Raw genomic sequence first — 26,674 nt, forward strand, 5'->3', positions numbered from 1 at the left:
CTCTGGATAAGTTTACGAAGTATTCGAATTTCGAAGTAAGTTAAAATCACGTTCAAAGATAACAAATTAATCTACATAAAAACCAATCTTATAAACGCGTGTTGCAAGAAAGTTTGTTCGAAATCTGTCAGTAATGAAAGCATTCCTACAGACCCCAGTATTCATGTGATGTAATTTCATTATTTCCCAAACATTGGTAACCAGGCAACCGTTGTGATGTCGCGGAGTGTCTGTGACGACTTCCTCTTAAGCACCAGCCTCATCAGTCAGGTTTTAGTCCTGTAGTGATACTGACCCAGAGATAGTTTTATCCCAATTTTGATTTAAATAAGTTCCACCAAGTAAATGTTTTAGCCACAGTCGACATTGAAAATAGTGCTTACTACATACCCATAATATATAGAGCAACGAGGCATTGCCTAATGGTATTCTAAATTATTCAAGAAAATATTTTTGAAAACCTCGTAACCTTAATTCGAAAACTGGGCTGTAAAAATAATAATTATTTCTTTATTTATCAATTATTTTAAAAACAGATCAAGATAACAGAATGAGATCTCAGACTATCGCGAATATTCATTTTTTTCACTAGTATTTAAGTAATATTTTTGGATTCCTACTAAGGTGACATAAACTTATAGCTCTGTTAAATACACAATCACTGAAAGAGTTACTCGTTTATAAAAAAAAAAGGAATCAATGAGTACTCTAACATGTTGTCTATTTAATGAGATCTAAGATTTTCGCGAGTTTTATTCATTTAAATGAAACTAATATTTTTCGGATAAACTACGCATGATTTATTTTTGTAAAAATCTACACACTCCGGACGTTTCGGTTACTGTTCAGCAACCGTGATCACGGGCAGACGAGATGTGCCGTGATTTTTTACAAAAATAAATCACGCGTAGTTTATCCGAAAAATATTAGTATCATTTAAATGTTGTTTATTTTCATAAAATTACTCATTTAATATCCTTAAATTATTTTTCTCGTTATAAATTATAAACATAGCGTAAATTTCAACACCACTTTTAATTGAAACAAATAACTTTACACGGAAGCACATTACGTGATATACGAAACGGTCTCGTGTTACCTCATACTAATCATTTTCTTAGAACATTGTATAACATTCGTATATCAAATTAATATAATTCATATACATTTTTATATCTGAGGAACGGTAAACAATAAAGTAGAAATCGATTTTATATCATGTCTGAGGGCTTTATTACACAGAAATATATATAAATCATATTATACTACTGTTAATTAAAGTTTTAAGGACCCTTAACCTAAAAAGATTTTACGTATTGTTCGCCAAGATTCAAAGAAAGAGCATCACAGACAATTGTTCACAATATAATAACATTCAATATGTTTTATATTAAATAAGAAAATAATGTTTTTGATAGTATTTTTCATTTTATTATGAAGAATGTGTTTAATGTGAATGTGGTATAACGGCAAAATCTCTCTACAATATACCAAAAAACCTGGGCATGTCCTGAACTAATATCAATTCATTCTTGGAACGTACTCGTACTTCTAAGGTAGCCCCTAGTAGGTTCGTTTCAAATTTGGTTAGGTAGAGAGAGAAGCTTGGACGGTAGAGGTAAACGTTTAACGCGCGTTAGATAGTACCCCTTAAACCTACACCTGGGTCGCAAATCCCAGGCACTGTTGAAGCTCCTCTCTGAAGAATATTTGTTTTCGGATCGAAGCATAAACAGGTATAACTTATAATGATGACGATCGCTAATCTGATTCCAGTCGCAGTTTGGAACATGATTTTAATATTTTACTACGTAAGATTAGTAAGTTAAGTATTAAACGTACTACGTATGTATTAAAACAAGATATATATTTCAAACTTAGTGGATCTTAAAAGTAAGGAGTAAAATAAAATTAGGTCTTTTTAATAAACAGTGAAATAAAGTATGATGTCTACGCTAAGTTCAACCTTCACTTTACTCGAGTTTCTTTATAAATAAGTGAAATTTTTGGAACTCTACTACTGGACTAAAAAACTTTAAGTTTCCACAATTGTGGCTACTGATATAATAAATTGTAATAATGATTTTTTTTAAATTAGAATAATAAAAGCAACGGTCGATTTGGTATTACATCACAATACTATTAATAAATTCCGCAAGGTATATTATGATGTGACATAATGACAGTGAGGAAAAACTCCTATGATCTGTGCAAAATGGTCTTCAGAGGCTTTGGGGTTAACACCATCTGTTTACAGGACCATACACTAACAAACGTCCCATTGGGAAGCAAGGACTTCCTTCAAAATTTTCATTTATAACGTAATATTAAATAGAATTTTATTTTTTGCTGTTTCTTCTTATATGTTAAAATAGAGTTTAGGTAATCGACTACTGGATATAAGTGTTCTACAACTCTGTGTAGTGTAACACTTAAGGTTGGCTTCTCTTCATAACGTGCTTAAAAAGTCTAAATATATTAAAGAGATGTTTAAGATACAATCAATATCAAATAAGACAGGAACTGTAGTTTAAATAGCGCTGAAAGACAAGAGCGTCCAATACGTTTTTTTTTTTAATTTTTCATTAACCATAAAGTTGTATTATACAGCCACTGAAAACGGAATATTCAACATAAAAACTAAGTAACATAACACGCAGTCAAACAATCTAACAAGCTCTTCGATTTGACACTAAATATAAATTGGATGTCAATATTTTCATTAAAAAGTTCTAAATCTGTTTTAGTTAGACCAATATTTATTTCAGTTATTTAATAACTGTCGCTTTAATTGAAGTATTTTCATTAAATTAAAAAGATTTTCGAGATGTCAGCTTTGCGATGTTTTGATATATCATAAAAACAATAAGGGACGGAAAGGCTCCCTTGGGTACCCCAAAACTATTTATAATGTGGTCTGATATTTATTCTACTTTAGTTGAAGCATCCCAAACATTTATTTTCGATATGATTTATGTGTCTCAAACCTTTATTACGCTTATTTGGTACACCCTGTATAGTTTTAATCTAGTTATTATAATTTAATGAGTGACAAAGTCAAATGTTTTGGGAATGTCGAAAAATATAGGGGCCATTAAACTTTACTTCATATGTCTTGGAATAGTCAAAAGATAACAAGTAAATAGATTAGGTTTGTTGTGTAGGAAACTATTTGATGTACCTACATATTTGGTCCTAAAAAATGTTTGCGCGTAAATTTTTCGTAATTTTATTGGGACTTTGATACATCCCGGAACAAAAATGTTTTGACAGTACTTTTAGTGTATTCTGTGTACGTGTGTAGTTGCCGTCATATTTTTCGACACCTGTCATTCATGAATTTTTAAATTTTATCCAAAAGTAAGTTGTAACGCTTTAATAATTTTCTCAACATGTTTACCAATTGTAATATAATAACATTTTATATATAGATTTTTATTTTTGATATCATTAACCAACTTCTTCTCCCGTTTGAAATGTTTGTAATTCGCCAATCAACATTAGTTTTTTAACCTAACACTTAAATTTAATTAACTTATTATTACATTATTTTTTATAATTTTACAAAATTTAATTTTTTCCTAAATTCACGGAAAGACAAAGAACTTTACTAAGCGTCGTATTTTATAACGTAGTCTAAAGTAAGATTTTTTTATTTTAAAACAGATAATATTGTATCTTTTGTTCGTGTATTATATTTTTAATTATTTTACGTTACATTGAAAATAAATAAATACCGCTCTTCCGAGTGGACTAAATTTAATAAAAAAATAATTTTATTTACAATTTTTATTCAAAAATATATTTATTAAGCCTCGATATCGATTGCATTATTAAAATTCGTTTCGATGATAAAATGTTATGACATGCAAATAGAAAATAAAAGTATTGATTGTTCTTGTTAGGTAATATTTAAAATAACGCAAGTTTTAGTTCCAAGATATGAAACACGTATTTCCTTCTAACAATTATATAATATAATAATTGAGGTTTTATATTCTAAGGCTTCATTCGCACTGGACTCGTGGAATATTTTGTCAATGTCGACGTTTCTATTTGCCGGACGAATCATAATCTTGAGTACTGTGTGGAAATATTTTGAGTCTTTTCTTTCTGCTATGGCAAATAATTTAAGTTACATTCGCTTATATAAGTCAAAGTGACACAGCTCAGCCTTAGTAACTTTAATATATTATCAATTTTCCGTAAATTTTTTAATGTGTTTAATTTAACAAATATAGGTAAAGATAGTTCTTGGGTTGTACATAAAGTTATGAGGACTTGAAATACAAATCAGACAATGTCGTTACATTACGTGATACATATCACTAAACTTTTCGTTACCGACTTGTAATTCACCTGAACGAATCATATAAGGTGGCACCCGGAGGTTCCAGAAACTACGAAACTTACTTATATGTATATTATAATAAAACAATTACATATTAAAACTTATAACCTATACCTAAGACTACATGATTGCCCCGATGTTAGGATAACAATGCCATTCCATAGCTTGTGTGGTATCAGGAATCTTCTGGTTCACACGGCTTGGTGTTCGTTCCGCGGAGTCAGCGGCGTCACTCGTTATATGATATTTTATCCATACAACGATGTTGCCTCGGCGATGTTAATGTATTTTATAATATGTAGCGCGTACGTAACAAACGTCAAATTACACTCACTATTTAGTATTTGACTTTGAAAAGTAACTCAAACACGTACATTCCCATAGACTTCCATATTTATATTACCAGAAGAATACATCAATTCCTTAACTCAGTAAACACGTTGTGTGTACAAAAAATTTCAGACCTTTTATAACCGACTATATCTGAACAAGTACATTTTTATACCGTCTTGGTTGTGACACAATGCTTCCATGCAAATATCATATTATTATTATTATCCTATCCCTTTTTTAATATGTAAGGACCGAAGATATTTTTGCTCTTCTTAAAAATGTGCGTATTACTTTGTAAGTTTTAAGTTTCATGTTATAACTTTACTATAGCCGTGTCCGAACCTCTGACTCAATACATGACCCAATTGTAGTTTAAAATAGTCTACAGCTCACCGATTAGAGAGCGTTGCAATCTCAATTTGTTGTGATATATATCCGTACCAATTGTAACTGAGTATGAGTTATAGACGAGAATGAGAGGTCAGTTTTAATTGTTTTATACTTTAATTTGTGCGTAAATTACTTATAATTTAATTGAATTACATAATATTATTGTTAAACGAAGCCACATTTAGAGGTTAAGGCTCTGAAGATATTGGAGGCTCCAGGAACTAAGAGGATTTGACTTTGTACAAAGGGAAATAAAAGTGTGCGGTCTAGTAATGTAGCTTACGGATACCCGGGTTTCCAGGGCAAGGAAACTCGTATGAGTATTATAACTAAAAATTAACCAAATTTATATAGAAACAGAGAACAATAATTTACTATATTTTTTGTATTTACTTTTTCTATTTAATCGTGGAAACACACACCTTAAACAAATACACGAGCGGCCTGATAATTTATTTACATGTATTTAACGAGCTCCTCAAGGACGTATGAATACTGTCTTGACAGCACTTCATGCTATAGTGTAACTGAAATTTAAAATTTTCGACAGCTGACCAAACATAGGTTAGTAACGTAACGCAGTATATGCAATTAATGTTACGCGTTGAAAATGTTGACGTGATAGTTCACAGCGTTTAGGTTTGCTATGAAAATTATTATGATTGTGAAAAGCCTGGGCTTACTTTGCAAAAATTTTACAAGATCTTCAAGAAAATAATGAAGATATCTTTTGGTTTTAAAACAGTATAATTCATAAATTTTCCTTGGCGTTTTATTAGTGTTTGTTTGAAACAAATATAAATTAGCATAAAGTTAACTTCATACTTATATATAAATTAATTTTTGAACTGTTATTACTACTTAATTACGACATATTTATAATTTATATTCTAAAACTATACCAACACTCGCCAAATTATGGGGTGATATTGTAGTGTCAAAGGGAACCAAAAAATTTAACAAAACCTCGGTTTAAAGAAGTCGCTGATGTGAATTGATACAGTCGGTTGGTTTTGGAGCTCACACGTACGGGAGCAGCGTCTGCGGCGTTTTGTGGAATTACTTTTAAAGCTCTATTGACGAGTTAATGAGCTTTAAAATTTAACAGTTACAACAAGCAATTATTTTAAATATATACATATATATATTAAATGATTTTAGATATAAAAATAGTTTACTAAATTTTATTTTTCTTTGTTTCAGGGGACCAAATCCGGTTTATTATAATATACAAATAATTCACTAAATAAAATTTCAACAAACAATAGTTTCTAATCCTAAATCCTTTAAGTAAATTAATTAGTTAGATCCATTTAAAATAACATCCCAGTGACTTACAAAAGGCGTATGGAAGTGACTAGTGAAGACTTCTTTGAGCGGTCGAGTGAAGAGGAAATAAAGAGGTTTGATATACTTCATAAATATTTATATGAAACTACCCACTAGTTACAGATAGATGTTCTTGTGCCTTAGACATAAACGTATTTACATATATATACCTCAGACCATCTTCAATGTTCGATAGCAAAGGACAAAAGGTATCCAATATAAGAACATGTATCTAATCTCACCCGCTTTGTCAAAATTAATCATTTACCCTTTAGATTAAAATACATTGACTTACATAAAGCTATAAATATATTTTACTAAGTTAATATCTAAACTATGATGTTCGTTGCGAACGAAGTTTTTTTGAAAATATAATTTAGTTTTTCGGATACTACGCGTTTTTTTATTTTATGTCTACATAATCCCGACATTTCGGTTTCCATAGCAACCGTGATCACGGACAGACGAGTTGAAAGATTATTTTGATAATTCTATATTTTCATTTCTAGTCAAAAACTAACAACAATTTTAACCAAAAACTGAAATTGAATAAAATAGAATGACATTTATGTTCAATGATAGGAAAAAATCACGTTTCAATGCGTCTGCAATGTCAATATTGTCATTTTTATTCAAGAAATAAAACTAAAAGTTTCTAAAGATATGTTATTGTGAGATACGAAGGTCTTTAGCCTCATTTATTACGACTGTTTATTTTCTTACACCGTCATCTCTTAAACGTTTTTGTTTGAAGGTCCTCCCTTTGATTCAAGATTTAAAAGACAAAATTATACGCTGTAAATTGTATCAATTTTCATATAATATAAATTAGGAATCGATCAGATTGCGAAACTAATGTCATAAGTGTTCACTGTTAGTTATTCTCTCAGGTTGAATGTAGGAGCCTTTTGTAACTCACTTAATAAAAACTATTTGTCTACTAAGAGATTTTAATCTGATTTAAATCTGTAATTTAAAATGTGCTAGTCTTTTTTGTGTATACCCGTAAGTTGACATTCTTTTTGAACAATGAATACTTATAAAAGATTTCCAATAAATAGTCGTGGGTTTCAAGGCTTAGGTGAAAATTATTTGGTAAGAAAATAGCGTAATTTATACACGATGTATTTCTTTATGTACCAATTTTCTCATCCTACTAATATTACAAACACGAAAGTTTGTGAGGTTGTATGACTATGACTATGACTGTTGCTCTTAAACACAAAAAACTGCTAAACGGATTTTAATAAAACTTTAAAATTATAGTAGCTTAGACTTCGAAATAACAATTTATACCGAAACTCACTGTATTGTATCACTGTATTGTAATGTAATTTATACCGAAACTCACTTTATTTGTATGAATTATCGTAAGAGAGACTATATATGTCACTGGCTGTTGATTACCATACCTATTGTTTAAAACGTTTTTTTAAATTTGTCTCAGAGCCCAATTCGTAAGTTCAGTGTGGCGAATTCTCGAGCAATAACTAGTCTTTAATACAATCCTCGGTATCTTTAATTATACTACACTCTGATATGGATGGATAAGAGCTCAGTGGACCGCAAAAAGATTTGCTCTTTACCGCTTGGCTAAGATTGATTAGAGCCTGGTCAATTGAATTTTGTATCCCTGATTTATTTGTGTTTACACTAATCTGTGGCTACGGACAAAGTCGTAAGTAGATTATAACATTTGTTTAGCATAGCGATGATAATAATTTTAGGTTTGGTCCTTTGAGAATTCTTTTTAAAACAAAAAATGAAATAAAATCACCGTTTTGGGTTTTTTTAATAATTATATAAAAGCTTAAAAATTAATATTATTATAGGAATGTCTTTATGACGTATGTAGGTACAAAGCCGCAGAAAAATAAATTTTTGGGTATGCTCATTATTATATGATAGTGTTTTGTCTATAAACACATGTATATCTTGGAAGAGAATTTAAACGAAACAGCTATAGAGAGAAGAAATAAACATACACACCTTAGGATATACAGAACATTAATGATTTCATGCTATGAACGCAATAGAAAAAGTAGATAAGCAAAAACAAGGAAGACAGTATGAAAAGATAACTTATATCTAAATACTTTAAGTTCAATCTTCAAAATTCTGATCGCATAAGCTGCTTAAGTAGGCTTCTGGTTATCATCGAATGATAACAGTAAACAAAGGAATCGAGTAACCAGTAGAATTGAAGCCTTTTGATAACAGTCCCTTCAAAGTCACGTTCGTCGAGGATAATATCTCTGAAAACCCCGAGCATAATCACCTTGGATCGATTCAATCTACTTTGATGTAACCAAGTTCAACCTTCGATAAGAAAACGTTTGTAACAATACCATTATACTAAACTTGCAAGCGATTTATGTTGATATGGCATCCAAGCAGAGAAGCCTTAGTGTCGGATAACTGATCACCGTTTACGGATTTTTATAAGATTTTGATGACCCTGACAACATTTTATCATATGATGCAAGGTTAATCAACGTTAAGGAAAAGTTGATATATAAGTTAATATATTTAGAACTTCCTTATATATTAATTACAATAAGTCAATAGAGTTACTTTATATACAGTATCATAACAAAGGAAAGACTTTACCTCAGTAGGTACAAGAAAAGGCTTTTCTCATTTTTTAAGCTCTATTTTACCAATGTTCATGTTGTAAGATTTACCAAAATCACAAGCACAAATATTTTTTCAAAAAAAAAAGACAATGCTTACTTTATAATGCAGGATTGGAAGATTTATTTTACCTTTTTCTCCTCTTTACAAGCTATAAATTATTTCGCGCCTCTAAGAATGTGTAACTTAATGTATTTTAGTTTTAAATGTACCTTTACCAACAGGATAAAGAATGTCTGATACCTATCATAAATCAGATTTATGAGATCTAAGATTTTTGCGATTATTCATTTAAATAAAATAATCATTTCGAACTTACTACGCGTTGCAAATGTACGAGTACTTCGACATTTTCATCTCGTCCGCCCGTGATCGCGGTAGGTACACGGTAACTGAAACGTTGTAACTATGTAGATTAAAATAATCAAAAACGCGTTGTAAATCCGATAGTATTAGTTTTATTGAAATAAATCTCATTTTTTGAGTAACGATATCACTCACCGAAAACAAACATACATACATACATACAAATCATTCATATAGTTTACGTTTACATCAAATGATATAAACTCTTAAAATGCAGCAACTTTTTCACAAGCCCTATCTAGAGAATCGTTATAATGGTAATATCCACTTGTATTTAAGTCATTAATTTATAGTAACTAACTTATCTGTTCTGTAATCTCAGATATTAATTCGGTTTCTCTCTTGGTAAGTACACTTTAACCTGGTGTATCTTATTCTTACCTCTCCAGTTAGTTAACTCTTAACTCTTCAGTTACTGTCAAAAACTCCGGTTATGGTAATCACTTGTTTATTGAGTTATACACCTTTATATATTTCGTCGACTCTCATGAGAAGCTTTAATAGATTCCATACAAATCTCCGTCGATAGGCTTAAGGAAGTCGAAAAAATATTCACGAACGCATTCGAGGCAGTAGTTTAAACACATGTTGTTTAAATAGAACTAATATATTTCGGATACTACGCGTATTTTATTATTTTTAAAAACTACATACCCCCGACGTTTCGGTTACTTTTCAGCAACCTATACTCTCATCGCGTCTGCCCGTGATCACGGTTAGGTTTCAAAATAATATAATACGCATAGTAATCCGAAAAATATTAGTTTCATTTAAATGAATTCTCGCGAAAGTCTTAGATCTCATCACATGTTGTTAAGTATGTCACGTTTTTGGACATTTTGGGCATTTTGCACATTCACTTGTCAACTTACGAATATCCGAATCGTGACCTGAATAATAATTTTATATCTAGAATTACTATTAACGCTATTTTTTTCAGCATGTACTATAATCTGCAATAAATGGCAAACATTTCAAACAATCTGTTTCTCGTTTTCATTAGGAGTTCGTTCAGTCAAAGATATGTTATCAATTTGTTTTGAATAAATTAATAGGAGATTTTTGTGCAGTTTTAAAGTCCTCCAAATAAATAATATATACAATATTTCAAAGACCAGTAAGGCAGACCCCACCATCAGATGGGAAAAATAAAGGCTGCGGTGAGAGAGAGAGAGAGAGAATATTTCACTGACCATACCATGCCCACTTACGTTTCGCTCTGTTGCCATGAAAAACATATTTTCCAAATCTATCGGCACCCACTGTAGATGTTAAATTTTAATTTCACAAAACAGATCCTATAAATATATTTGAAAAGTGTTTTTACCATAGAAATTCAGTTGTTTCATTAATATCCAGGTATTCCAATATTAATGGTAACACCAAAGCAGAATTAAATACTATTCGACAGCCAAAATTCCAAAGACCATCCTTAAGAAGTACAATACATAATGCAAACGATTTAATAGCTTTATTACTTGAATGGTTGTAACTTAAAATGTTACTAAATATAACCATCGGTCAACGCTTTACTTGTTAATGTCTTGAGCAAATGAGACTGTTTATACTGACTGATTTCAGAGGTTAATTTAAATTGGCAACACCTTTATTATAAAACTAATACTGTCTTCTCTGAAGCATTAAATCTAAAATATAAGTTCTGTTAGCTGATGGGAATCATAATGTTTTTATTTAAATAAAATAAGTCGTACTTCTATTACTGAGAATTCGGTTTTATTGGCGATGTGTTGTGTACGTGTCACTTGAGTATATTCGTTATATATGCTACGTTATATATCCTTCTATGCTACGTTATCAAGAAAAAGTATTTTAAACGTATTAAATATATAGTATAGAATAAAATTCATTTCTGTTATAATTGGAACCACAGCTATTTGTATAATTAATATTCCTGTTATTATTGTAATTAGTTTGTTTCCTCTACCATTAGTCTGACCTTGAAACCGAAAAGTACCATCACAGTATTTTAGTCACAGTAACTAACAAGTTTTCCGAGTTTAATATTCTCTTCCCAGACATGTTATCATTAATTCTGTATGGAAGTAGAAGGTAAATTTAATTCTCCATATTTGTGATCACTTACTTTTGATTCTAATCTTAATATAAGCACATTCATAAAGTATCATTAATATTTGTGTCCACACGCTCTATTGAAATTATAGTTTTACTGAATGGAATATCTTAACTGAAACTTTATTATGAGATGAAACTTATTAGCATTCAATGGGTTCACCGTAAGGTGCCGGGTCCATCGTGTTGTAGAGAGAGGAGCTTCAACAGTGCCTGGGACTTGCGACCCAGGTGTAGGTTAAGGTGGCCTTATCTAACGCGCTTTAAACGATCACCTCCACTGTCCAAACTCATCTCTCTACCGAACCAAAATAGAAATGAAATTAAAAATTATCTAAGAAACTATTAAAGTAATGAACACGCACTTTTATGAGCTCTCTTTTCGAATATGAAACACCACATGTAAGAGCCATCACCCAGGGCTCAGAACAGAGTCAAGTCAAGGTGTTACACGAACGGTGCAAAAGTATTATAGAAAAAGTCAGTAAAAATATGCACCTTCTCTGTTACATTAACGTTTTCCAAATAGAAGGTCTAATACTTAAGGTCTAAGTAGGTCTGTTTAAACTCTTCTCAATAATGTGCTCTATAGCGTTTTTTGCTTTTATTTTAACTTTAAATAATCCAAGACAACTGGAATGATTCCACTAGTTTGTCCTAATTTTGATTTAAAATAAATATAAATTACAAATGGGTTGCTATATTATCAAATACAAAAGTGGTGTTGGTTGCCAAAACAAGAAAAATCATAGCTAAAATATTGTTGATTATATATGATAAATAATCTTTTTCACTCTTTCTTTTCTTCAAAGATAATTTTAATCACAAGTCACGTCAAGGCTCTCCACATATTAGGTATAAAATAAATTAAATACACTTTATATATGTTTTGTTTTTTATTTTGTGAAGGACTTGTCTCTTTGAATTTTCAAGATATTTAAACAAATACATTCCTGCACACTGTCCTGTTATTTATTCCGTACAAAACAAAATCCATTTAGTTTAAATAGTCTTAAATAAACGTCGTTAATCCTAACTATAAATAAACATCACGCCTTTGAACTTCAAAATGAATGAGAAACAACTAACAGACAAAAATCTTAAACATTTATACATATTCCAATATAACGTTTTTATTCGCATACATCGATAAGGTTTAAATATTTTAACTATGAAATACTTAACCGATAGTTAACGACGTTAAGCCAACGCAACTTCCCACCACAGAAACTTTATACACCATTAACATTACACGTGTGTAAAGTTCTTAACACAATCTAGTGTTAAGGACTTACACACTTGAAGTCTAAAACTTAGATATTAATTGTACTTGATATTAGATATAAAGCAACATTATCGAAGTCAGCAGTGTGTGAAAACACAATGGACAAACCAGGCCACTACATTCGGTTTGATAAACCACAAATCCTCGCTCGGGAAGACAAGTATATACCGTGGTTAATCCACGAGGCTATTGAAATTAAAATACGTTCCAATTTTAAAAGAGAATATAGCTGGAATCTAGCCAACACCTGGGACCCCCTTCTTAAAAATATAAAATCCCATGTCCGTGACCGCACCACAGGACCTCCATAGATGGTAAATAAAAGACCAACTGACAGACATTCACATTCACGTTATTGAAAAGTAACCGAAACGTAGAGATTATGTAGTTTAAAGTAATAAAAATTCTCGTAGTAAATCCGAAAAGGTATTCGTTTTAGCAAAATTATCGATTTGTTACTAAAAATATCACTCTATTAATGATTTAAAATTGATCAAATACAAAAATATAATCTTCAAATGGAAGTCAAATGTATGAGATATGTTTTATGAATATATGTATGGATGTAACCACACGACAATGGTATACCTCAACGGCCAAGGTACTTAATGAAAGAAAAGTTTATTTTTTTATATTTATTTTTCAGTATAATCACCCTCAAGTGAAATAGACTTCTCACATCGAGAACACAATACCTTTAAACCATTGAAATAACATTCCAAACATCTGCCTTGAAAACGGCTCTCAGCGGTTGTTTTTAAGTCATTGTTCCTTATCTCCTTTTCCAATTTCGATAAAAGTGAAACGTCCCTGGGAACCGGGGCCGGACTGTAGGGGGAATGGTCAGTTTCTGCAGACCGAACAACTTCTGAGGCATCCCTAGAAACGCGAGCGGTGTGAACGAGCTCATTGCCTTACAAAAGCATACCTTCCTCCAACTGATAAGCCGCCTCTTGTATTTGATCAACTAGATTCTCGGCTTTTAATTACACAACTGCCATTGATCTTATTAAATATTGATTAATGAAGCTGTCTAACAAAGTAGTTAACATTAATTAAAATATCATTCAAATGAAGTGCTAAATTAAATACAAAATTAACATAAATATATGAGTGAAATAATGATTTGTTAAAAGTTTTGACAAAAGAGTGTTAGTAGTTAAGTTATATGTATGATTGTCCAGTTGGAAGCTCTTAAGTTACAAAGGGTAGTGGCTGATATATATATATATATATATATATATATGTATATATATGTGTGTGTGTGTGTGGGTGTGTGTGTATGTGTGTGTGTTTGTGTGTAATTAACTACTATATACTACATACGTACTACCTTTTAGCTTTCAAAAGGAAAAAGTTAGTAAATTCTATTCCATTTCTTTTATGACAACTGATAATTATTATATTACTGGACAGTAAAAGTGGAATACTCTTAATTAAACAAGGCATTTTACATCATAAACACTGTGTCAGTAATGGAAATATTCCGGAAGAATAAAAAATAAGGTTCTGAGAGGAAACAGAGAAAAACAAAAAAATTAAATACGCATATTAATATAAAACCCACCTAGACACTTGTGGTAAGGTTAATGTGCTAAATAAACCTGCTTTGCAATAACATGGACGAGGATTTATGAGTGAAAAACTGGAAACGCTCCGTATTCGGTTTGACGACACAAATCCGTGAGAAGAATACAGTAGCCAATGTAGTACAACTAAACATCCATCGATTTACAATACCTTATCAAAATAATTTATATATTTGTAACGAAAAATACTAAATTAAGTAAATCCCTATCCAGTTTGAACATAAATTACAAATGAACAAAGTCACTTACTTAACAATTATCACATATAATGTTTTTATATAATAACATCTTTCAAAGCATTTATAACAGAATTTTTTAACGAAAACCGAACGAAAGATATCGATTCATATTTATATTTAAAGCCCAGCACTAATTAATGACGCTGCTGTCGAGACGCTTCGGCCTTTGATGCACCGCTGAAGACGCTTCGTGTCGCTAAAGATCTCCGTATAACAAAATCACTAAGACTTTCGCGAGTATTCATTTAAATAAAAGTAATATTATCGGATTACTACGCGTTCTTAATCATTTTAAACTTCATGCTCCCGACGTTTCGGTAACTTTACAGCAACCGTGATCACAGGCAGACGAGATGAGAATAGAACGTGTGATTAGTAGCCATTCTCTCGCGTTAATCTGAAAATATTACTTTTATTTTCCGTATAACACTATTATAACTTTGGCACTGTTTATGACTTTAAAGAAATAAATTAAATCATTTAGTTCCACCGGCATAAGGAATAAATTAATAATTAAATGTATTTTATAACTATTATTCTTTTAACTACACGTTTTAGATAATTCATCGTTTAACCTTAAGCATTATTAACATCCAATTAGTTTAAACGGATAAGTTATAACCTTACAAACGAGTAAACATTCAAACGACCTTTTTTCAGTCATTCGTTATAACGATCGAGTCAATGAATAACAACGTCACTTGTTAATTATTTGTTATTAAAAATCATTTGAGAGGTACATTCTACTGCTATCTGTTAACAATTTAAAGTATTTATTTTATTACCTTTTGAAAAGTACATAAATAAAGTACACTTATGTCTGATATCAGATCCAAACTGAACTAAGGACCGTTGAATTTTAAGACTGTGTTAATTAAGGCACTCTTCAGAGTCACCTTGCTCTTCTCCGATGTCCCCAATGCTATAAACTCATTCTCCAGTTTATTTCAACTCGAGGATCGCCACTAACTACTGACCTAATTGGGTATTGTTATGACAGTCCCAGCAACGAAAGCATTCACGTATATAAGTCTAACTAACTCTTTATGATGTTTTATATATTAATAAGTGACATTAAAATAGTAACCAGAAATAGTTTTTCTATATCCGAATACATCCGATCAGTTATTCACTTAATGAGATCTAAGACTTAGTTATAACTTATATACTTATAGTGAACAACTGTCTTAGATGTAAGATCTAAGACAGTTGTTCACTATAAGTAAGTAAATAAGTTCACTATAAGTAGATGTAAGATCCAAGACAGTTGTTGACTTTTCGTGTATAACATTTTTGGGAGGGTTTATATTATGGAATAACCCAACAAAATCCTAAGAAGGTACAATCATGGGATTCTTTTAAGAACGAAATGGATATGAGGTGCTTCTTAAATGTATGTAATGATTTATTTACAACTAAGTCTTTTTTTATGAACTACAAAATTCTTAAAATTCGACTTATAGCACTTATACCCCAAATAATCTTACAGGTCAAGGTTCATTCGGTAAATAAAACAGTAGCATACCTAAATAAGAACTGTATTTATTAAAATTTTATTTAATAATATTATGTACGTGAAGAATAACTCTAAAGTATTTATTACACAATCGTTGCGAGTTGGGTCGTCTCATGAAACGTACTCAGCACTGAAATGATGTGTTTAGTGCACGCAATAAAATAGTTAATGAGTTTCCAATAAAAGTCACAGTTTGCAACGCTATGACCTACAACTATTAAGTTATACGGATCCTTGGTTATTTAGAAACGAATTAACTTTTTTTTTACCTAAAAATAACTATAGAACATTATAACTGATTTAATTTAAATGAAATATATTAACGTTTTATATATATATATATAAAAATATATATTATTTGATATACTGTTATTTTGTTATATATTAACATGTTTTAAACTAGTGTTTGTCAACGACATTGCTTGCCGCTTATCAGATGATGATTTCATATCGTAAATTTCATATACACAGCCTTTGAATAAATTTAACGATTCTAACTTTAAGTTTCGGTTTACGTAAGGGTCCTATTAATGAATATTACAACTAATATAATCGTTCATATATATAGATATATATATATATATATATGATTAATGCATTATTTTCGTCTTGTATAATGAATGATGAGATTGTTGATGACGATGTTCAAGAGGTAGTCTATGATCGTTGACATCGCGCTAGACTCTTCTATAAAAAAAAATTAAGTGGCCCCTAATGACCACACGCCAACGATATCTCTATCTGTATTGCTTGTGTTTTTTATTTATAAAAAAAAAAAACTTAAAAATCGTTTTGAAATTCCGAAGCTAAGTTTAAAACGAATGTCATTTTTGTGTCATAAATCTCAGAAAAAGTAGTTATGGGATATTATGTAAGGGGAGTAAAGTAGTAAAAATTTTGCAAAAAGTATTTTATTTTATTAAATTTACCAAAATACATATGTTATTTATGTAACGATCGATTTAATTTATACCAAACCATCATCACTCTGTCATCATCAGGCCAAGTGGTCATAGTTTACTTCATCATCAATGTTTCTGACACTTGATATCACAACAATAACCTATATATTATTTATATTGTGTGTGTGTGTTAGTTAAGAAATTAAAATAAAGTGAGAATTATAATAAAATAATGTCTATTAATTGGAATCGTAGTACAGAGTGTAGAAGTAACCACAGTCTAGACGAGTCATAGTCTAGACCATACATCTAACCCGTGTGCGCTTGATAAAAAACTGTCGATTAATTCCAGCAACAAAGACAAGCCATTGACACATTTAATCAAGATAAATAAAAGGTATTCAAATACAATAGAACACAATCCATTTGATGAATTCAAATGATTTTTTTCTCTTAAGTGTTGCCGAGTCAAAGCTTTTAGCTCTTTAACTGTTTCATGCAGTTATTTAAAAGCACTTTATAGAGAAAAATTTTAATAACGGGTAACATTAAATATGTAAATACTCTTTGGTTATCTTTGTTTCAGGCTTTGAGTAATATTGGTGTAATGATATTTTCTTGTATATGTTGTTTTTTAAACTATCTTTACCGATGTATCTTTGTAAAATATATAACTAAACTCTGACTTAAACACCGTACACTGTCAATTGGGGAAGCAACACCGACCTTGATATTCCTATTGGAGACGTAACTATATGTCTTACACTTCATATTCGACATACCCAAGAATTGAGAAGAAAATTCTGAACCGATTTGGAATGCTAAGTACTAACTAAATACTAACGTCCACTTCACTGAAACGCCGAGCAATTAGAATCCTAGTCTTAAAGATGTTCTTAAAATCATAACATAGGTTTACGCATAACAGTACGTGCGGGACAATTCTTCTTTCTATTTACGTGTAGGAGTGGACCACCTTCCTCCAGAGTATTTCTTTAAGAACTCCAGCATGAGATCTATCAGAAATCGATTGTAAACCTTACATCTTCAAAACAATGTTATTCTTCTGTTGACCTCATCTTCATTTCTTGTTTTAGCAAACGATACTTGTTTGCCTAAGTATAGGTACTGTTCCACATATTCAAGTTCGACACCATCAAGCATTACTTTTCCTCTCTTACCGTTTGTCATTATTTTTGTCTTGCTTAGATTCATATGCAGGCCAACATGTTTGCTCTCTAAATTTAGTTGCGATATCATATTTTCTAACTTCTTAGGAGTTTCGGCAAAGATCACGATGTCGTCAGCAAATCTCAGATGTGTGATGCGTTCGTTGTTTATGGGGACACCTTCAGAAGTCCGGTTCAATTTGGACAATATGCATTGCAAGTCGGCTATGAATAATTTTGGAGACAAAGGGTCTCCCTGCCTGATGCCTCAAGCGATTTTGATTTCGTCTCCTCTAGACTCTAGCTAGACTCTGCTAACACTGTTCTGGTATATATTCTTTATGATTCTTATTAATATTGGATCTATTTTGCAGATATGTAGGGCTTTCCATATAGAGTCGTGATAGAGGCTGTCGAAGGCTTTTGTGTAATCGATGAAGGTTATACATAGATTTCTGTTAAATTCTGTGTATTTCTCTATTACTTGTTCAAGTGTATGGATGTGATCCATGGTCGAAAAACTGGGGCGGAAGCCTGCTTGTTCTACCAGTTGCTGACTGTCTATTGTTGGGCTAATTTTACTATTTAAAATAAAAGTGAATAATTTGTACACTGTTGAAAGCAAGCCAATTGGACGGTAGTTTGCGATGTCCAGTTAGTCACCTTTTTTTATAAAGGAGTATTATATCTGATTTCAACCATTGCTTCGGTATTTTACCTGTTTGTAGACACAGGTTGAATATACATGTCAGTGGTCCGTCTAGTAATTTCGCTCCCACTATCAAAGCTTGATTTTTTAATCCGTCGGGCCCTGGGCTTCAACTTTTTGATATGTTCCCAGAACTCACGCTCATCTATAATAATTGTTTCACTGGTATTTGACTGAAAACTGTTTATTTCTGTAAATGAATGCCTGTCTCGTGGGTCTTTGGAATAAAGATCCTTCTAAAAGTTTGTAGCGCAGGTTATTAGGTCCTTCCTTGATTTTGTCTCTTTTTGTCCGTCTTTTAAGCCCTTATCCAGTCTGTGTGAATGGTAAGTTGCTTATAAGCCCTTTTGGCGCTTAAGGAAGGAAGGGATACTTAAAATAGTTAAAATTATTAGAAATTCTGCGCATAAAGTCTTGCTATTCGTCGCTATTATTTAAAAGGCTCAATTTAATCAAATTTTAACTTTTTTACCTTAAAATTATGATTACTTAACGTTTCATTTCTTTTAATTCCGTTAAGAAATCGATCAAATAAAGAAAATGTCAACAAGATTGTTATAGCTCTTTTAGTCTGAACGAATGCCAAATTGAAGAGTATTATATGTATACTCGTATAGTCTTGATCGAAACCTAATTAAGATGTTAACTATTCTGTCAGTAACTCCATCCACATATGTTATATCGCAGTTTGTCACTCTACTGTGGGTGGCTCGCGAGAACCACTTAAAGCTTTTTTTTATGTAAAAGTTGGCAAACAAGTAGACGGCCTTCTTGATGGTCAGTAGTCAGTTGCGGAAGAGGGAGGGGTGGGAATAAGGAAATGGTAAAAACAGGGAAAGGGCAACCGGCTCCTTCACTCATCGGACGAAATGCAATCATTAATGACTACTTCACGCTGATTCTCTTGACACTGTAAGCACCTTCGGCCGGCATCCAGAGCGGTACGCCAGAAAATTGAGAAATCGTTTGCGGTTGAGATAAATAACAAGACCAACTGACAGACACTCACATCTCGTCTGCCCGTGATCACGGTTGCTGAAAGTAACCGAAACGTCGTCAGTATGTAGTTTTTTAAAATAATAAAATACGCGTAGTGTAATCCTAAAAATATCCGTTTCATTTAATTCAATATTCACGAAAGTCTTTGATCTCATAATGTGATGAAGTAACACACAAAATTATAGAAATAAATATTGCTTATATATATTATGTTGTAGACTCGTGTCATCGTTTTATGTCAAAACAAAAAGATTGATTTAATAGGAACAGCATTCTTATCGGTTTTATTTTTAAAATAAAACGTAATCTAAGAATAAAACTTTATTTTTACGCTCAACTTGCTCATATTGTGTACATATTTGATTGCTAAACCGACAACTCAATTTGTTTGCGGTGATCGTGCTAATGTGAATACAAAAGCGTCTATCAAAATGTCACCAAAAACTTACAAAAACTACACATTATAGTGTTATTTTTATTGTTCATATAAAAATAAACATTAAATGACCGATACATTTCGTAAATCGATACGTATAGCAATTATTTTTCTCTGTGACTCATGCCGTTCACACTTGGCAATCACTTGTACATATCTGGTACACCGCTACAAATCTGGTAAACCAACTCAGAGTACTGAAAGACTTACAACGTCAAAACAGTCAATGCCACTATAAAACTAATCGTTCAAAACAAAAATAAAATGATTAACACTTAGGGAAATATTATTCAGTATGTACAACGAATATATTACTGTATCTAATCCTCTAATAGCGATTCACAAGATAAATTAATTTATTTTTTTAACTCTCGTTGAGCAACAGAAGATCCCTGTAGCTTCAACTCTGTCATTTCCACATTTAAGGTTAGTCGATAAATATATTTTAAGGCAACAAAAAACATTACATTTCCATTGAAATATTTATATTGATTTTATTGTGTTTGGGATGAATAATCGGGATGGGATGGGATGAGTAAGAAATATATCTGGATTATCCGATTTAATATACAATACATATACATTGTTTGCTTTGGCATGTTTTTGAATAAGATAAATTTATTAATAATAAAATGAATTCGGTTTCAATAATGCGTTGTAACATTCAGCTCAGCTTCAATACAAGCGTTAGTAAACACAACAGCTAGAAGCTTTTAGTTGTCACTGTTATCTCTAAATAAATGTTGCTTTAAAATCATTTCAAATAAATAATTTGAGTTGAACGTGAATGAATTAGGACTTGCAATTTCAATTTATCATAGGAGTGGTTTGAGAATTAGATTATTTGAATTATTTAATAGTCCCCCGTCCCGATATTAAATATATATACTAAATTAAACCGCTCGAATAAGAATAAAAAGCTCATTCTTTGGATATAACTCTAGTTATTAGCAAAAAATACCCCAAATGTACACCATAGTTACGAAAATATTTGGACTACACACCAGTCAGTTAATTACTTCTGTAACACCGATGTCATATTTGACTTCTGATTAATGTGTTACTTGTTTATTCTTGTAATATTTATCATGCTAGAAACGAACGTATTCAGCTGTAATTACCATTGAAGATTTCTTAAAAACAAATATATTAAAACATGAGATTGATTATACATCCATATATTCGTGATACGGAATAAGTGGCCGACGTACAAAACCTGCCTTCCCTTATACTCCCTCAATGAAAATTGAAAATACTCAAAAACAATTTATCACCTCTTCTTCTCGGAAACACCTGAAATGTTATAAATAATCCTAATACGAGCTGGGATATAATAAATATAAAACACATTAGTATGATTCAATGTGAAAAATGTTTAAGTTCCAACACGATCTTTCATACATACATACAACAAACGATGCAAGGAATTCAATGAATCACTTAGCATTAATTCGCGAACACCAAACAAACTAATGATTTAGGATTGTTATATATAAACATAGACCAATACATTCCTTACATCACATACAGCAGCTCAATAGTATGATATATTACTTAGGAATAACTAGTAATTACGATATATTTTTTTGATATATCGATCGAAAATACAGCTGATATTCGTCTTCTATCTCATTTAATAGGTCGTATTAAATGCTATTTTTACCAAGAGTATCAACAATTCATACAGATATGAATTCCTTATTCTATTGTTGGTTTATTTCAGTTAATGTCAAAGCATTCACCGCTATCACATCTATTATATCATTAAATACACACTCCGGTAAATTATTGTCATATCTCGATAACCTCTCAATTTCCAGGTGTCCGATTTGTCAATGTCTTTTCTATGTTTATTCTCCGAGTTATATATATATAAACAGTTTGGGAACTACATCTTGCTTTCGTTAAATTTTAACATTTAATATGTTATAATTTTCTTTCCTTTCCTAATTTTGGATATTATAAATATTTTATTAAAAACATTATCTACTGTTTATCCAATGTATGTATTTTATTTTTTAATTATAACGAAACGTTTTCAGAAGCAGATAATATAAGAAATAACGAAGCCATGTTGTTTATTAAATTAATATATTTATAAATAAATTAAATAAAAGTTTTATATACCACATTGATGTATATCACATTGATTATTTATCACTATTTTAATTTTTTGAACTTATCTTACGTTTCACATGATTTAGTAAGAATAAATACATACTTATATAAAATTTAATTATAAAAAAAATAATTTTCTTAATATAAAAAGTACTTATTGGCATTCATTAGTAAAACATCATCGTATTTATATAATTTTTTTTACAATATATGTATGTCTTATCACAAGTTAACATGATGAAACAACAACGGTTAGCTACCAATGTTTCATTCACGTATTACCTCCGTGTCGTACTAATTATAATACACTATAATCCTTATTATATTTACCAGTAGACGCATTGTAATTTTGTAATGGCAACATTTAAGTATCAACTTGTATTTGGAAACTATAAATACGGCTTCAGCCATTTTGTGAGATTACTGGAAGTAACGCTGAACATTGACAAAGAAATCTGAAACTTTACCTCGCACACGTGAGGAGATTTTTAAATAAAAAAATGAAAAGATGCCTGTACTTACTTCCGCAATGCAAACCGATGTTATGAATACTATTATTAAACATTCACTATTTATAGTAAAGCTTTACTTCTGTTCGCGTGTCCAGCGATCATTTGTTACACTTCACACAGACATTCTCAATTTTTTATGTCCTTACATTTTTTTTATTCATTATAATATCTGATAAAAATTTATGTTTACATAACTATTAACAAACGTACGTGTACGTACGTCATTAATTTAGAGTACTAAAATATTTTTATCAAGTAATTGTTGTTTAGCGTAAAAAATATAGTTTTATCAAATTCAATCTTAAAATCAATTATCACACAACACAACCGTACCATTAAATCGAGATTATACTTAGTTTGTCATCCAGCACGTTAAAAGTATAAAATATACGTTGTTTTTAATATGTAAATTGCTATTATCGATTCTGAACACACATAAAAATGTTCGTATGATTTATACCGTCCGTAAAAGTCACTTTCGATGATCGGCTGAATGTTTATTGATAAAATTTTCAGACGTTCCATTATAATCAAATAGTTCGTTCCATTAAAATAATTCCAATGTTTTGTTTACATTATGCAATTTGTAGTATACTTGGCTTTAATAATATTGTCATTCGGTATGTTGGTATGTGTTATTGGTTGGTAACGAAAAGGCGATATATGAGGCCTCAATATTTAGCTTATTTATAGGATTGGAGCTTTGGCTTATTATAAGAAAATTTTATTTTAAGTTACGTTATTGATTTTCGCAAGCGTATTAAATATTATTTTTGGATAAATATATATTAAAATAAAATTAATATTTTCGTATAACTACGCTTTCTTTATTATTTTAAAGTACATATTAGCGAAGTTTCGGTTACTTTGCAGCAACCGTGATCACTGGCAGACGAGATGAAAATGTCTGTCAGTTGGTCTTGTCATTTATCATCAACCGCCAACGATATCTTAATTTCCTGGCAAACAATGACGAAGCTCTATATTATTATAATGATTACACATTCGTCTCATTAAATTTCTATCAGTTGGTGCGCTGTTAGCACATATTACTTGAGACAAATGGAACGAGAAACTTACTTAGATTTTAAGATTTTTAAACATTAGGATATAATAGTTTTATTTATGTATTATTCTCATATATATGACAATGTGTACTATAACGAATTTGTGTCAAACTATTCTGATTATGGTTATTTATATCTCGAAAGGTAAAGAAAGATAATATGATGGTTTGAGAATGTTACAGAGGGTATGAGAGGCGTGATTGTTCTGATAAGAAGCGACAGAAATATATGCTTGTTAAAGACAAGTAAGTTGGATAATGAAGAAGAAATAAGTATAATACTGTATAATATTTCTTAACATTACAGTCATTTAAATATGTTTATGCTTTAAAGATATTAATGGTCAGTTATTAAGTCAATCATATAAGGTGGCAACCAGAGGTTCCAGGAAAACTACGAAACTTACTTATATGTATATTATAATAAGAATTACATATTAAAACTTATAACCTATACCTAAGACTACATGATTGCCCCGATGTTAGGATAGCAATGCCATTCCATAGCTTGTCTGGTATCAGGAATCCTCTGGTTCACACAGCTTGGTGTTGGTTCCACGGAATCAGCAACGTCTCTCATTTTATGATATTTTATCCATACGACGATGAAATATAAATATAATAACTATAGTGAGTGTATGAACGTGTGACCTACATACAAGCGATCATACGTGTGATGGATAGTTCAAAGCGCATACAAAAGTATGCTTAGTAGAATTTAAATGAAACTAATATTTTTCGGATAAACTACGCGTGATTTATTTATGTAAAAAACTACATACTCCCGACGTTTCGGTTACTTTTCAGCAACCGAAAAAGTAACCGAAACGTCGGGAGTATGTAGTTTTTTACAAAACAAATCACGCGTAGTTTATTTGAAATTATTAGTTTCATTTAAATGAATAAAACTCGCGAAAATCTTAAATCTCATTATGCTTAGTAGAAGTTTGCATACGCTACATACGAATCGTTTGTCGTTTCGAAATGACAATAAACTCGGGTTAAGCGTACAGTTACGTTTCGCAAAGAAATATTAAGGTCGATACGGTTGGTGATTTAAAAAAGATTTTTTGTTCTGCTTTATTATGTTTCAATGTATATTTAACTAAATTTAATATCGTATTTTCTATTAAATAACTAAACTTTAAATGTTTCTGCTCACATTATTATTAACAAACAAAATTTGCGAGAACAAAGGAAATCACGTCTACTTTAAAACATGTGTGAAGCTTAAACACGTGAACTTTTTCTCATCCTTCAAATTCGGTTTAAAATAAAACAAGACATTAATAACTGTTCTCATAATTTCAGTGGAAGCCTCAATACAAGCGTATATTTTTTATAACTCTTCCGCGAATCAAGAATCGAAAGCACTTTAATTATAACGTTACACACGTAGCGATCAAGCGGTCAAAATTAACTCGAAGATTAAGTTAGTTAAACAAATGAGAGTAATTTTAAAAGGCTTTTATTGGATACAAAAAATTATTCAATTAAGTTATTTTTAAACTTTTCATCTCATGCGTGTTTCATATTTTTATTTTTGTATGCAAAAATATGTTGCAAATTTTATATATTAATTGAAAATTTTTTATTTTTGAAAAACATGACTTATATCATGTTTTATTTTTAACAACTCGGGTTAAAGGTTAAACAAAGTAAATATACAACTAACTAACGAATTACGTCGTATTATAAGTAACATATCTCATAAATAATACATTCCGACCCACTGTTAAATATTGCTTACAACTTTTAAGTTAAATTAATTATCCCTACAAATTATTATAAATGCGAAAGAAACTCTGTCCGTCTGTTACGTTTTCACTCCTAAACCGCTAAACCGATTTTCATGCATTTTAGTATAGAGATGGATGTAACCCTGGAGAAGGACATAGGATACCTTTTGTCTCGATTTCGAAACCCAATCCCAAAATTTACGCCGCTTAAATTGCGCACCATATTTTTGTATCGTGATATCTACCGATAATTAAAATAATGAGATTATAAAATATTTCATCCCACGCCGGATGTCGATGTCGACACCAGTCCCCATCCGGAACCCGAGCAAGATCTCAAAACTACACGGGTGGTACCATGTTGTAGTTCGGGTTCAGTGACCGTAATGTTAATTTTATAACTGTATCCCAATCCCGACCCTGATCCCAAAACGACACCGGTGCAACCATGAAGTGCGGTTTGGATTCAATGGCCGTAGCGTTTTTGTAACTTATCCCGATCCTGATCAAGAAACTACTCGGGTGGGACCATGAAGTGCAGTTCGGGTTCATTGACAGTAGTGGTAGAGAACAACTCTGATCTTAACGCGGTTGGAGTCGCGCTGAAAGCTAGTTTAATATAATTTCATTTAGGATTTCATTTAAAAATCGTCTATCATTTAATATTCCTAGTCGTTGTAATTTTACTAAGAGTATTAGAGGGAGTAGAGTAGGAGTAATTACCTACTTAACGAGAGCACCAAGCGACTCGTTTCATACCAATACCAGTTTATAATTTAACTATCTTTAGTTTCACTACTAGCTGTGTAAGAGACCTAGATTCCATTTTTCTCGAAAGTTCTCCTTAAAGTTATAAAGGCCACGGTATTAGTATTAATGAATTGAAATCAATGTTGAATAT

At 31.0% G+C, this 26,674-nt stretch overlaps 1 protein-coding gene across 10 annotated transcripts in view; it reads left to right on the plus strand.

The window, feature by feature from the left end:
- Window positions 1-26,674, plus strand: part of LOC116776027 (voltage-dependent calcium channel type D subunit alpha-1) — a 67,832-nt gene that overhangs the window by 15,898 nt on the left and 25,260 nt on the right. For all 10 annotated transcript variants that reach the window (XR_009753118.1, XM_061524442.1, XM_061524440.1 and 7 more), the window contains exon 2: window positions 6,278-6,477. The gene's annotated coding sequence lies outside the window, so the exon portion shown is untranslated. The remainder of the gene's footprint in view (window positions 1-6,277; window positions 6,478-26,674) is intronic.

The sequence above is a fragment of the Danaus plexippus genome, chromosome 24 (assembly GCF_018135715.1).
Source record: "Danaus plexippus chromosome 24, MEX_DaPlex, whole genome shotgun sequence".
Taxonomy (NCBI): Eukaryota; Metazoa; Arthropoda; class Insecta; order Lepidoptera; family Nymphalidae; genus Danaus; species Danaus plexippus.